The sequence below is a fragment of the Miscanthus floridulus genome, chromosome 19 (genome assembly GCF_019320115.1).
Source record: "Miscanthus floridulus cultivar M001 chromosome 19, ASM1932011v1, whole genome shotgun sequence".
NCBI classification, from domain to species: Eukaryota; Viridiplantae; Streptophyta; class Magnoliopsida; order Poales; family Poaceae; genus Miscanthus; species Miscanthus floridulus.
Genome location: NC_089598.1, coordinates 108,675,421 through 108,691,257, shown reverse-complemented (window position 1 = coordinate 108,691,257; position 15,837 = coordinate 108,675,421). Strand labels below are relative to the sequence as shown.

Sequence of the window (15,837 nt, the reverse complement as noted above, 5' to 3'; positions counted from 1 at the left end):
GACCACTCCCCTCTATATATATGAGAGGATTATGGCCGATTGAGTTTACCATCTATCCAATCGTCAAACAAATCAATCTACTATCTCTACTTCGACCCTTTTGCCCTCTTCTCCAACCCCCATGCTGTTCATCCCTTGATCCGACGACCAAGGATGGCGCCCTAGGCTTGCCAGCCGACCTAGGGCAATCCGACGACGTCCTTGCCCTGACGGGGTCCCTCCCGGGCGAGAGCTTCGACGGTTTCTTTGCTAGTTTGACTGAAAACTAGCCGGTTCTTCGTCACGTAAGCACATTGGTTATTCTTTGGTGGTTTGCTTGTAAACCTCTCCGTTCTTCACCATGAAAGAGTGATATCCTCGCTGCGTTCTTCGGTCCGTAGCGGCCCGGGCGTCCAAGGCCCTGTTGGTGTTTGATTCGAATCACTTTCGACGTCAACACACTTTTTGGCGACTCCGCTGGGGAACATTGGTTCGGCTATCTCTTATAGCCGATCTCTCTGACCTAGCCTTACTCCTCGTTGATCTATCTTCTTGAGCTCGCCATTACCGTTGCACCTGGCCCAAAAGGTCGATCGCATCTGGTTTTGACCCCTTGTGATCTTGTTTGCGATTTTGTAATAAGTTGCGCTGCTTATCGGAAAATTCAGCAAGGCGGTCAAGTTATAAATCATGAAGTACCAAGGTGTTGCATCATAATATTACTACAATCACCCTGAGGTACAACTTGCAAATGCATCTTATGATCCTAATAGTTATTTTGCAAGTTCTATGAGCTCTCATGTTGGTGTTGCTAGTTGTAATGATACTAGATATGTTACATCGACTAATACTTTTGTTAATGCTCCTCATCATACACATCATAATTATGAATATTATGGTCAAGAGCCGATGCATGTTGTAAATTCTTCGAGTTTTGATGCTACTAGCAACATACAACACATAAATTATTATTCATCGGCTATAAGTTCACAATATGTGGTTCCACTACAAGACATGCCGATGAATGAGAGAATTGGCTATAATAATGCTAATTATTTAGTCAATTGCTCTGAAAATTCAGCATCATATGCCAGTGCTCCTATTCATAATTCGGCTCCATATGTTACTCCCAACTCGAGCCGAATTAATGAAAATTCAGCAAGGTGTTTAAGTGCTAATACTTATGATTCGGCTTCACGTGTTACTAGTAACCATAGCCAAATCAATGAAAATTCAGCACCTTATGCAAAGATCAATGCCCACAATTCGGCTTTGTATTACGCTCATGACCATAGCCGAATTAGTAAAATTTCAGCAAGGCATTCGAGTGCTAAAACTCGTGATTCGGCTCCACATATTGCTAATAATTATAGCCGAATCAATGAAAATTCAGCAATGTGTGCACTTGCAAACAATCATAATTCGGCTTCATTTGTTGCTCTCAAATCAAGCCGAATCGATGAAGATTTAGCCCATGCTAGGAATCCATATGGTTCCTCTAAATGGAAGGTGCCCACTTATCATAGACCGTACCCATTATGCTATGATTACTTGAAAACTCCTAATGGTTGGTGGGTACCTGATTTTTATGAATTTAGTGGTGAAGATGATAAAACCACTATGGAACATATTAGTATATATCTCTCACAGCTGGGTTTTGCCGGTAAAGAAGACTATATGAGAGTGTGAAATTTTCCTTTATCTCTCACCGGTATTGCCTTTGCATGGTTTACATCTTTGCCACGATGTACTATTGGTTCATGGTCTCAATTAGAGGAGCAATTCTATGAATATTTTGGAAAGACTAAAGAGAAAAGGCCGATCATAGTTGGGTCATCGGCTAAAACAGGATTGCTAGTGGGCATGAAAGAAATAATTGATTCGGATGTAAGCAAAGGTTCGGCTACAAAAGCCGAACAATACAATATCCTTTCTGAATCAACCACATCTCAAAAAACAAGTCTTGCTATAGAAAAGCATGGAAAACGCCAGAAATTAGCTAGACTTGATTTTTCAGGAGTTAAAGGGGTTGTACACTTATCTAGTGATTACCGCATCAGTGATGGAGATGAAGCCCCTACAAGCAACAAAGGAGGGCTGGCTGCCTACTTAGAATCGGCTGAGCCGACTTCAAAGTCAGCTGAGCCGATTGCTGCCTGCCCTGAGTCAGCTAAGCCGACTGCCCCTGCTAGTGCCCAAGTCGGCCTAGCCGACTTTCAGTCGGCTAAACCAACTTTCTCAGTCTCGGCAGCTGCCGATGCATCTTCAGATGATTCGGCACCTATTGTTGATCATTCTCTGGAGATGAAGAGCAACATCATGCAAATCAGGGACATGCACTTTTCCAACATGATCAACAAGGTAGAAAACACAAATATTTTGCTCAAATTTCAATCTGGTCATACTATTTCATTTTCTGCATCTATTAGAGATATCATTGCTAATTGTTATAATAGACCGATTGAGAATAGCAATTTATTTGTTGATAATAAAATAAATTCAGATTCTATCAGCCAAGACATTGTTCCATATGGCAAGGCCGATAGTGGTAATTCGTCAAAGCTAAAGCTTCCTATAAGCAATTGCAAAGGTGTGGCCGAATGGATTGATAATAAATCCGATCCATTCGTTTGCCTAGCTTTAAAGCCGACTCCACAAAAGAATTGGCTCAAGAAATCAAAGTACGCCTTTGACTTTACTTTTTGTGATCATATCTTTGATATCCTACTTAAAAATAATTTTATTAGAATCATTGACCACAATGCTTTGCCATCTATTCAAAACTTAGAAGAGCTTACATATTGCAAATGGCATAATTCATCTGATCATAATACTTCTGATTGCAATGTGTTTCATCGAGTCATCCAATCGGCCATTCATAAAGGACAATTGAGATTTTCTGAAGCTCAACACATAGACCAATTGGATTCAATTGGTCTTGATGGCAAACAGGTTTCGAATCGGCTAGCATTAGCCGATTCACTCAAAGCTCAAAGCTTGAACGCCCAAGAGAGAGATGTGGAGCCCTCAAGTGAAGGCAAGGTTGTTATTGATGAATTGCAAATAGAAGATATTCTAGATGATAACAAAGTTATCATAGTTCCAGAAGACACTGAGGGGCAGCTGAAATCTCTCCAACCAAAGCAAAAGCCGATTGATCTCGTTGAGCAAGGGGAATTGGCTAAGGATCCTTCTTTGGAGCATGTCTGTCAAGATAGGGAGAAGGAGGATGCTCGTCAAGCTAATGGAGGTAAAGGCCATGACAAACAAAGAAGTAGAAGGCCGAAGCTTAGCTTCAATGAACTTCTAGCTAAATATGAGAAGATAGCAAAAACAAATGTCACCAATCAGCCAAAGAAAATCCAATTATCAAAATTACCTCTAAAGCATAAGTCTCAAGAGTGGAATTGGCAAGGAGATAGATCTCACACAACAGCAACATATTCTCCTTTTGAGCAGCCAATTACCATGTCATATGGACCACAGCCCATATATTTTCATCCTTATTCATCTTGGGGCTGGTTTGATCAAGAGGCACATGTTCCACCATATTTGAGGCGAGAATATGTAGAGTATGCAGCTCCTAGACATTCAGAGAGACTATCATCTTGTAAATCGGTCTGGAGCTCAACCAAAGAAGAAAGCGGTAAAGCAAGTTTACCGCATGAAGTATGATGGCCAAAAAAAGAAGAGTTCAGATCTGAATTCAACTATTGAAAAGCCGATTACATTGCTGAAAAATTCGGCTATTGATGGCAAAGAAGTGGGGAAATCATCTATTGATATTGTAGGTGCTAAATCTGAACAAAAGAAGGTGGGAGTGCCCAAAATCAAGAAAGATTTGCCGCTGTCCAAAACAGAAATAAAACCGATATGCTCAATCGATTTCCCAAAGTGGCAAGAGAAGAAGTTACAGAAGCTTAGTGTAGAGAAGCAGAAAGGAAAAGTCTTGGCATGGGTTTCTAAGGGAAGTATTCAAGCTCGGAAGGATGATGTTCAAGCAAGTGGTGCAACAAAAGCAAAGGAGAGAAAGAAATTCAAGAAACAATTGCCAAGTTGGAGGTTTGCACCAAATCATCAAAATTATTGGTCATGGCATCATCCATATTCTTTGCCTATGCCTATGTGGAATTCATCTCCTGGTATGCATGGTTATCCCTTAGCTTCTTATTTTGATCCTTGGTGTGGATCTTTATATTATGGTGGGCTGCCAAATTATTTTACTAACCAATGATCAATAGCCAAAATATTTTGTTTTGGCTATGCATATTTATGTGGATGAATTCATATGGCCGATATTTTGATATCGCCCTTAGTGTAAAAATATAGCCGATGAATGCTTGCGACCATCGTGCTATTAGAAAGCCCCCATAGATTTTACTTTGATGGCCTTAAGGGCCGGGGGGCATGATATATGCATTTTGATTTACTTCATGGATGTGACAATATAATTAGTCGGCTTGCAAATAAGGCCAAGGTGTTGGCATAATCATTATTTCTCACAATGGTGCTATTGGAGATATCAAGCCGATTAAAATTATATCTGCACCAACATTTGAGCCGAATGTGAAGTTTTCTTATTCGGCTTGGCTATATTGCAATCCATGGGGTATAACATGTTGAAGCCTATGGTGATTCCTTGTTGGTGGTACACCAAGTTGCTAGTGAATTTCAATGTTTAGAAGGATCACTAAGAGCTTATCTTGATGCTTGCCTTGATGTTATTGATTATTTTGCCGAATTTCAAATTCGGCATATTTCGAGGCATGAAAATCAAAAAGCCAGCATGTTAGCTCAGCAAGCATCTGGCTATGATGTCAGTGGACATAATTTCCATATTCAAGAACAGCCGATGCATGAAGATTTCAATTTTTCCTATGTAGGTACAGCCCAATCGGCTCAGCCAACTGACCAAGTTGGCTCAGCCGACTACTCTTCTGTTGTGGCCAAGTCGGCTAAGCCGACACCTCTAAATCGGTTAAGCCTACCAGCGCAGTTGGTTTAGCTGACTCCCCTGTGACCAACCTGGTCAATTCGCTTGAGAAGCTATCAAATCGGCCTGATATAACTTCCAGTGATGTTGGGGCTGATTTAGAAGATTGGATGACTCCCTTGTTGAGATATCTACGTGATCCAAGTGCCAAAATTGATAAAAGTATTTGGCGGAGCGCTTTCAAATATGTATTGCATAATGATGAGCTTTATCGAAGAACCGCCGAAGATTTGCTGCTTAAGTGCTTAGGATCAAATCAGGCAAGAGTGGTTATGGGAGAAGTCATTGAAGGCATCTGTGGTACGCATTAATTGGCCCCAAAGATGAAGTGGTTATTACGTAGAGCCAGTTTCTATTGGTCTACTATAATGGCCGATTGTTTTCGCTACTATAAAGGTTGCGAAGAGTGCCAGAAGTTTGGAAATATTCAGCTTGTGCCTGCTGCTGTGCTTCATCCTATCATCAAACCATGGCCTTTTCGTGGTTGGGGGTTAGACTTCATTGGCCAAATATATCCCTCATCTTCGAAGGGACACTGATTTGTGTTAGTTGCTACAGATTACTTTACTAAGTGGACCGAGGGAGTTCCTTTGAAGAATATGACACACAAGGAAGTAATTAAGTTCAATACTGAGCATATTATTCATAGATTCGGCATCCCTCAAACATTAACTACAGATCAAGGGACATCGTTTGTGTCTAAAGAGGTGAGGGAATTTGTCGAATTATATAAGATCAAGTTACTCAATTCATCTCCATACTATGCTCAAGCCAATGGCCAAGCTGAGTCTAGTAATAAAACTTTGATCAAGCTCATCAAAAAGAAAATTGAGGAGAATCCAAGGAGATGGCATGAAGTTTTGTCTGAGGCTCTATGGGCACATCGCATTTCAAGGCATGGTGCTACAAAGGTTACTCCTTTTGAGTTAGTATATGGCCAAGAGGCCGTGTTGCCTGTCGAAGTGAATTTGGATGCATACAGACTTGCTAAACAAAATGATTTATCAGCTGTTGTGTATCATGATTTGATGATCGATAATATCGATGAGGTGACTGATGTGAGATTAAAAGCTCTCAAGGAAATAGAGAAAGATAAAGCTCGAGTTGCCAAAGCGTACAACAAGAAAGTCAGGAGCAAATCCTTCCAAGTGAGAGAATTGGTGTGGAAAGCCATACTACCAATTGGATCGAAGAGCAATCAGTTTGGCAAGTGGTCACCGAATTGGGAAGGTCCTTACAAAATGGTCAAAGTTATATTCAAAAATTCATATGTGCTAGAGACATTGCAAGGTGAATGTCTCACGAGAGCAATCAACGGGAGGTACTTAAAAAGGTACTTTCCAAGTGTTTGGCAAGAAGCCTAAGTGCTCACCAAACAATGGCCGATACATGTATCGCCCTTAGAAAAATGGCCGATGTATACATCGTTCTTAGCCACTGAGCAGCCGATGAGATGGGAATCGTCGCTGTTTGGTTTTAATTTATTTGATTAAGTGTTTTTAGGTTTATGCATCATTCACCTGAAAACAGGGGGGTATATGTTGACAACCAAAAATGTTCATTTTGTGAAGTTGTTAAATTGTGAAACGGACTTCACTATTGCGTTCCTCTCGTCGAGACGGTCAAGAAACATATATGGAATGTCTAATTCGGAGTCCAGATGAAGAAGTTATGCCCTCGGAAAGATGCCCCGTCGTCGGGAGTTCCGACCCAAGTCGGGACTTCCGACTGTCGGAAGTTCCGACATGTGTCGGGACTTCCGGGAAGCCTGAAGAAATCTGCTCGGGTGTCTGGGGTTATCCCTACGTCGGGAGTTCTGACAAAAGTCGGAAGTTCCGACTCGAGTCGGGACTTCCGACACAAGTCGGGACTTCCGACTGGACTTCCGACATACCTGACAGAAAATCCTGTTCGGATCTGGCCTTTTGGATTCCGATCCGAACTGTTCCAAACTCGTGGGAAACTTGGAAAATAAGGCTTGGAAAGGTTTCCTACTGGGATAAGACCACTCCCCTCTGTATATATGAGAGGATCATGGCCGATTGAGTTTACCATCTATCCAATCGTCAAACAAATCAATCTACTATCTCTACTTCGACCCTTTTGCCCTCTTCTTCAACCCCCATGCTGTTCATCCCTTGATCCGACGACCAAGGATGGCGCCCTAGGCTTGCCAGCCGACCTAGGGCAACCCGACGACGTCCTTGTCCTGACGGGGTCCCTCCCGGGCGAGAGCTTCGACGGATTCTTTGCTAGTTTGCCTGAAAACTAGCCGGTTCTTCGTCACGTAAGCACGTTGGTTATTCTTTGGTGGTTTGCTTGTAAACCTCTCCGTTCTTCACCACGAAAGAGTGATATCCTCGCTGCGTTCTTCGGTCCGTAGCGGCCCGGGCGTCCAAGGCCCTGTTGGTGTTTGATTCGGATCACTTTCGACGTCAACAATGTCGTAAATAAATCCATATTATTTTACTTAGCTACAGTCAAAGTTGTGCAAAAAATGTGAAGTAGGTTTGGGCCTGTTTGGATTCACTCCTCTAAATTTTAGAACTAAAGTCTCCAAACATGTGGTCTAAAGTTGACTATAAATTTTAGTTCACCTCATATCAGAACATTAGATATTAAAATTGAGCTAAAGTGCTCTAAAGTTTTAAAATTTTTAAAGTTTAGAAGAGGAGATCCAAACAGGAGCTTTGACTCGTAAATAAATCTATATTATTTTAGTACCTGTATTTCTGATGGTGTTTGCTTTTTTTTTTAGTGGAATTCTGATGGTGTTTGCTGCATTGAAAGTGGCGCTTGCATGCGGCCAATTTCTCAATCCTTTTCCTTTGCTACATTCCTTCATGGGCCTTGTGCCTTCAGCCCTTTTACAAACTTTGCTCTAAAATTAAAAAAAAGTACAGAATGAGCTTTTCTAAATTTATTCATGGTATTTACTTGAAAGTAAGTACAAAATGATTTTTGGTCGATTTTTGTCAAGCAGCAACGATTTATTGCACGAGGTCAGCAAGACATATGATATGATTGCCCTTTGTCACTCGTGTTTGGTAATCCATGACACCTCGATTCATCTTTAATGGTACTATGAAGTTCTGGTGCTTTTTTTAAAAAAAACAAGAAAAAGAAAACTAACCCTACTCCAAAAAAAATAAGCCAAAGTACATATTGAGATTTTTTTTATTTAGTCCCTCCGTTCCCAAATAGCTTTTTTTAAAGTTTGACTAAATTTATAGAAAAAAGTATCAACATCTATGACATAAAATTAGCGTCTTATGAAAATATATTCTATGGCAAATTCAATACTAATTTGATACCATAAATTTTACCGTTTTTTTCTATAAATTCGGTCAAAGTTTAAATTTTTTTACTTAAGACAACTTTGAAATTCTATTTATTCTAGGACAGGGGGAGTAACATATATTTATCTTTCTTTTTTAAAACGACATCTATTTATCTATAGCAGGCTTTCCACAACCAATAGCGTGTCGGTGCAAGAGGTCAGCAAAGAGATTGACCTCTGTTACAACTTACACGTGTTCTTATTATTCAACGCAATCCTCGTTAATCTACAGAACTATGCATGCACACAGGTTGCAGCAGGTCAACGAGAAGTTGAGCCGCTGTTTTCTGAGAAATGAAGAGCATCTCTACACACTGATTCGTCATGGAAGCTTCCAAGATTCAGAGGCAGAGGGCGGATCAATCAGCCGGCCAGCGACGGGAACACCCAAACCGGGGGCGGCCACTTCCACAGCAGGTCCCTGGCGGCGCCGCGCGGCGGCCTGTAGCTCCCGTCGGTGACGTCCAGCACGCCCACGTCCGGCGCCACCTCGTGGCACCGGTCGTGCGACCACGGCCCGTCGTCGGTGAAGTAGACGCAGTTAGCCCTCACCCCGGCGCACCACCCGGCATCGTCCGCCGGGACGCACAGCGACGCGCTCTTCCCGAGGAACAGCGCGCGCCCGCCCAGGACGCGGTCCTTGCCGTCCGCCCGCGCCCACTGGCCGGTGGCGGCCGTCCACTCGAAGAGCTCGACGCCGGTGGTGGTATACTCCACGTGCTCCGGCCGGGGCTCCCACGCGTACCGCGCGTGCGACGCCTCGCGGAGGCGGTGCACCTGCAGCAGGTGCCCCGGCGAGAACTCCACGAGGTACTTGCGGCACGCCGCCGACATGCGCACGCGTGGCCCGAGCACGAGTAGACGCACGGCGGCGCGAGCGCGAGCGCCCTGGGCGCCGTGGCGGCGTCCGTGTCCCACGCGTCGACGCGCCCCGCGGCGTCCATCGTGTACACCGGCTGATGATCGCGCCGGCTCCCGTCCGCGCCGGACGACAACGAAGCGCGCACGGCGTCCACCCAGCACCGCCCGGGCGCGTCGGCGTTGAGCAGCGCCCACTCCGCGTCCCCCGCCAGCGAGACGGCGAGGCGGCCCAGGGGCTGGCAGATGAGCAGCACGGCGTACCCGCCCCAGGAGGAGGCCGAGGTGCCAACCCTCCGCGGCGCCGACACAACGACGGCCTTCTCGTACACCTCGTACCGGAGCCTGTCGGGCGCGAGCATCTCCGGCGGGACCAGCGCCTCCTCGCCGCACTCGCCACCGCCGTCATCGGCGAAGGAGAACCGCAGGCCGTAGCTTTCGACGCGGCCGTCGGCGCCGCGGCGGGCGTCGACGAACGGGAGCGTGGCGGCGGGCGGGAGGCGGAGCTGCGCGCCCGTGACCGGGTTCAGGAGGCTCAGCTCCGAGCAGGCGTCGGCGGTGACGAGACACCCGTCGGGCGACGAGCCGAAGCAGAGGCGGTCGCGGGCGGCCGGCGCCGGCTGACGGATCGCGTACGCCCGGCCCTCCGCCAGGCTCAGGAACCGCGCCACCGAGAGCTTGGCGCTCCCGTCGTCGTCGTCGTCGTTTCGGCCGGCCCGTGCGGTCGGGTTGAAGGGGAGCATGAGCCATGGGGACGGCGCGGCCTGAGGAAGCCCCGCGGCGGCGGCGGCGGCGGTGTGGGCCGACTGCCACGCGGTGCAGACGACCGGGAAGCGGACGCGGTCCGGCACGGGGAGGCGGGCGAGGACAGACTCGAGGAGGTCGCGCGGTAGGTCGGCCCACCCGCCAGCGATGGCGAGCTTGTTCATCGACATTAGAGCCTTAGAGGAGGAAGAGGATCGCGTGGAGCGATTGGGTTGGTGAGGCGAAAGATTACTTAAAAATGGCCGCCGCCGCCGTGCATGTGAGTATGTCTCGGTGTTCCGGCGTGCCGTGCCCGTGTATTTGGTAATGCAGGCGCCCGCCGATACTGCGAAGCCGCTGAGACCAGAGAGGCTTGCTTGACGGTCCGCCTGTCTGACCAGAGAGCAGAGAGCAAAGAGGCTTGGAATTGGATTGGGCAGGACGGGATGTGGCACGGTCGGGAGAATGAGTGCGACGTTCGATTTCTGTCGGAGCTTAGTATGATTGATTTGTTCGATTTCAAAAGAAGCTTACGATTAATTTGTTCGACACGTTGAATCTCGGCGGGGAAATGTTTTGTTTTCGGAAGCCCGCCCGCCCGTTCGTCCGATTTTATCGGTAACAAATCGGCTGCAGAAACGGATAGATATAGGCGCATGCAATGCAGGTACGCGAAATGCTTGAGCGGTCGAAAATTTCGATCGTGACACCTAGCCAGCACGCCATCAGCCGCCTTGCTCGCTCTGACTCTTTTGCTTCCCCCGCCGGCGCCGGCCCGCCGTACGCGCACTAGAATGGAAATGGAGGCCCTCGCGTCCTGGGAGGAGGAGAGCATCGCGTCCGGAGAGGAGGTGGAGGAGGTGACGTCCCTCGTGTCCGGAGAGGATCGGAGGTGGACGACGACGACGAGACCCTCATGTTCGGAGACGAGGTGGACGTCGACACCGACGATGACAATAATAATGGAGATGAGAGCCGCCGCGCCGCCCGCGCTCCGACGTCCGCCCTGCGCAGTGGTACTGGTACGTACAGTACATACGGTTAGTTGCGTGCATTGGTGCTGGGGTTTTGGGTTCGATCTTGCATTGCTTAGGGCCTTTTCGTTTGGAGTACAGCACATGCCAGGATTTGGTAGATCAGACAAGAACAACGGAACCTTAGGGCGTTTTCGAGGTAGGAAGAAATTTGGTCATGTCATTGGCGGCCGGCCCACAACGGGGCGTCGTCCCGTCTTCTTGTCCGGCGTCGTCGTCGTCATCCCCGCGTGTCCGAGTCCGGACACCACCTGTCCCGTCCCGTCCTTTTTAATTTCTTCCGATCCTGAACTTCACAGAGATCAAGTTACTCCCCATTATTACCCTTTGATCGCACGAGATAGATCTCTTTTTTTCTTTTTGGAACGCACGAGATAGAACTCACGAAACCTGTGTCATGTGTTCTTGGAGTCTTGTCTCTTGTTTCCTCACCTCACTGATACGATCGAGCGCCCACCAGAATAAGACCACCACCACATGGCCTGGTCGGTCCATCCGGCCGCACCTCAAGCCCACGTAGATCCGCAACCGCAACCCAGCCCGTGAGACTGAAGCAGGTGGGTCGTCCGCCTAGCCCAACGGCGCCGCCGGCCCGCAGAGACATGCAAGGGGGAGGGAGGGGGTGCGAAGGCCCAAGGGAGAGGGACTGCGGGAGGAAGAGGAACCGAGGATTCCAGCAGCCGATGCCGAGCCTCGCCGCCGGGTCTTCCGGCCAGCCCCTTCGCCGCCTCCCCGGCTACGACCGGCCGCCGGCAGTTCGACTGCCCCATGTCCGCATCCGCTGCTGATTAGAGCTGGGACTTGGGCCGTGCCATCTAAGAGTGAGCTATGACATGGTCTTTTAGGACGACCCGAAAGATTTTGGGCCGTGTCGACACTATACGAATGTGAGGGCCGTGCCTAAAATCTCGACATGATAAGATTTATAGCCTGACTCATATTCTGGGCCGTGTTTAGGATGGCACGACATGAAAAATAGCACGTAAGCACGACTTCAGCCTGTCTCTAAGTTTTGACCTTTTATCTTTCATATAGATTCTAAAACAACGATCAATTGTGAAAAAATCTACCTTTCAGACCCATGCAACGTTGCACTAAAGATCAATTAAATATGATACTTTCCATAAGACAACAACTAAACTAACGTTCACCTACACGGTGCTTATATAACCAACTAGGCAAATATCCGTGCGTTGCAACGGGAACACATAGTACTATGTATGGGCGTGTGTTATACTATTACCTAAAATAGATGTTGTAATCACGATGTTTGGAAAAACAACAATATTACATAAGTCTTCAACAAAGATAGGTAATTAAAATATAACTCCAAATTTATGCGGGTCTGACTTTTTGTAGCTGAAGCATGCTGATGGCTGAAGCTGTAGTTAGAAGTATCTTATATATAAGTTGTTTGTTAATATTAAAGTTAAAGTAATGTTGATATGTTGAAAAAATATGCATCGACGTGTGATGCATTACCTTTTTCATGGATAGAACCTCTTTATATACGATATTATTTGTGAATATATACTTTGTCAGTTTGTTCTTCCCTTTCCCTTTCCCTTTCCCCTTGTTCACGTCATTCTCAATGGCCGGCACAGTCGGCACGTGATGACTTCTTCTATGCTAACTCTTTTTTTTCGAAATATCCATGTGCCACCCAAGCTCACGTATAGGAAAGAATAGAGGGTACGAAAGAGCATCTAACATCTGTGATATCAACGGATGTTGTGTCTGCTTTTATCTTTTAGACAGCACTATTTTTGGAACTGACCAAGGAATTCGCTTCCCTCAGTCTAAAAAGCATCCACTTCTGAAGCCGATAGCACATTGTATGTTCTTTTGGTCAAGCCTCTAGTCAAGGTTTAATGTGGCACAATAGTCCTCGAGGTATTCAGCCTAGCCCACACTCCTCAGATGTTGTGAGCATGGGTTGTCACGAAGGATGGCCACGGGCCCCTCAATGAGGTACAAGTACAAACCATGCCTTCAAAGACATTGGTAACGTCATATATGCGCCGCTTTTGAACCTGAATTGTAGGAAGAATCTGTGAGTGTGTACCAACTACCAAGTGAACAAAAAGAGATGACAGATGAAAATGAAAACAATCTATAACCTCTAGTGTTTCTGCAACATTATTTAAATCTAGAATAATGCCATCTGGAGCTTGCTTGAGCAAGTTAATGAAATTTTTTGTCAGAAGTCCTGAACAAGGATCAGAAGGATGGATATAAGTAACAGCAAGCATTACTAAGGAAAGAGTAATATAACCGGTTTCAGAAAATATAAAGATGTAGACTGTTATGATATCACCTAGTGAACTGTCATAGCGGCACGTGCCAACAGGAGCTGGTTGATGCAGTGCTGAACCTGTGCATAGAAAGATTTCCATGTTCAAACATGGAAATATGTTGCCTAATAGTAGTAGAAAGGATCAGGAGCTGAACAAGGATCAGGAGCTGATTTATCTTGCTCTCGAGTCTGGATCATCACCGATTCACCATCAAAATGACGAAAATATGTTGCCTAATAGTAGTAGAAAGAGAAAAAATATATATAATGTTTTATATTACCAATGGTAGAAGAAAATAAGTAAAAATATAGTGAGGGCCGTGCTGGTGCTGACACGGGACGGAGGCGGGCCGCTGGGCCATGGGCCATGCTTAGGCCTAGGAAAAATCTCCCCGTGCCATTCGGCACGGCCCAACATGCCGTGCGTGCCTAAGATGCTAGGCCCAACATGGCCCGAAGCACGAACAGGCCATGCCGTGCCAGCCCAGCCCAGCCCAAGTCCGATCGGGACCCTCATCTACATACATCTACAATAGCAGGCCGGCGGTCGTTGGGGAGTGGCAATGGAGAGCGAGCCACGCACTGTAGGACCCGGGCCCCACCCCCACGACCGCGCGCGGCTCCAACCCATGGAGCAGCTGAATCAGTCGGAGCACCGACTACGCCTGCCATTGTAAGCGTCACCGCTTCCTTTGTTTCTTCTTTCGCTTGCTTGGCTCACTCGCTCGCTGCCATTCTTGACTGCTCTCTGATTTGAAGGAATAAGTTTCGTCCTCAGTTTCATTTAATGTATTCAAAAATCTGATTTAGCAGCAAGATTTAGGCCATGTTCGCTTGTCTTATGAGCCATACTATTTTAGCGAGTGTTTTTCTCTCACAACAAATCAGCGAACAATATTTTCAGCCATAGCTTTTCAGCAAAACGAACAGGACCTTAGTGCTCATACCCAAACATATGAGAGGGGTAAACACACCATGCCTTTAGTAAGGCTGCATTTTTCTGCTAATTTTCTTTGTGGGAGTTCTGATAACTTCAGTTTTAAGGCCTCTTGTAAATTGGTATGGGATTGTCAGTTGTCAGCACAAGTTGCATGTGAGCTCTGAAAATTCAGCAGTACGAGACGACGATGGCCGTATCTCCTCAGTGTGGTACTAGTGGTTTTCATCTTTTTTTACTGCTCTGCCAGACACAACTACACAAGCATGCCGAATTGTCGACATCCATCCATCTTTTTACGCTGCTATTTAAGCGTAGAGAACGACATGATGAAATGTAGTGCAGCACCACCAAACACCCAGCATATGAAGCCAACCCGGCCGGCACCTTTGTACATATAATGCACTAGTCCTTCCTTCATTGCATGCATGGTTTTTTTTAAAGCGGCAGGAGCTCTACCATTCAATTAAGAAGGAAATAGTTTATATTTACAAGAGGAGCAAAGGGTGCAGGGCACACCCAAATCAACCATAGAGACTGTTAATCACTGCACAAGGCCTAACATGAGCAAAGACCAAAAATTCTAGCCACTAATGAGTTTGAAAATAGTGTGCCCTTTTATGGAGATCTACTATCTCTTTCATCTTTCCCGCGATTTGGAGGGTCGTGGAAAGGACGTTCTCAAATATCCTTCGGTTTCGCTCTTTCCAAAGGGTTGCATGCATGGCTTTCATTCAGGCGTTCACACCAACCATGATTAGATCGTGTCAAGGCAGATGATCAACACCGAAAATTTTATTAGAGTGAGAGGTGTGTTAGTTTGTTCAATCATAGACTAGGCAGATGCTCAACATTGAACAATTTATTAGTGAGAGGGTGTTTGGTGCAGACTGTTGAATTTCTGAATTCGCTTACCAATAAAAAAAAATAAAGAGCCACATGTAACTAGTATTGGGATGAGGAGCCTTATGTGCATTCATAAGTTACACTATGACACTATAGAGACAACATCTGAAATTTGTTGGTACAAGCTTCAAAGTTAATCTCTCCAATATGTTGTACCAAGCCTCAAATGATGCTTGACTCCTCTCAAATATTCTGTACCAAATCTCTCACAATTCGTCACCAAGAGCAAACGTAACTATGGCGACAGTGTGAAACGATCTAATGATGTTGCGTTGCAGTCATAATAAATTCCGCGTGATGAGCTGACACGTAATGATCAAGTATTCCAGTTTCCTCCTAAAATGTGCCAATCCCTTCTCCGTTCTCTTTTTTTAAAAAAAATACGTAGGTAGCTCACTCGCTTGACACCGTAATGCAGACCTCTATGCTGTGGCTGTGCTCGGCCACCGCCACAATTGCAAGATTGTTGTGCTCATGGGCTCACAGCTCACTGCAGCTTGGATCATTGAAGGTCCTTCCCTCTATGTGCACTTTTCTTTTCTTCTCAAGAGTTAGCTGTCTACATTAGGCATATCAATTTGTTTCATGGTCACGTATGCATGGATGCTCGATCGCATTACATTGTCGATTTGGTTTTCAACATCTTTTTTTGTACAGCATGGGGTTAATATAAAGGTTGAGTTCAATGCTGACAACGGTTCCTGCAGGTAGATATAACGACCTGTATGCAGCAGCCCACCTGGTAAGGCT

General features: G+C 46.0%; 1 pseudogene; it reads right to left on the bottom strand.

Annotated features, from left to right (window-relative positions):
- Positions 1-8,600: 8,600 nt before the first annotated feature.
- Positions 8,601-10,231, bottom strand: LOC136525206 (uncharacterized; annotated as a pseudogene).
- Positions 10,232-15,837: the final 5,606 nt, after the last annotated feature.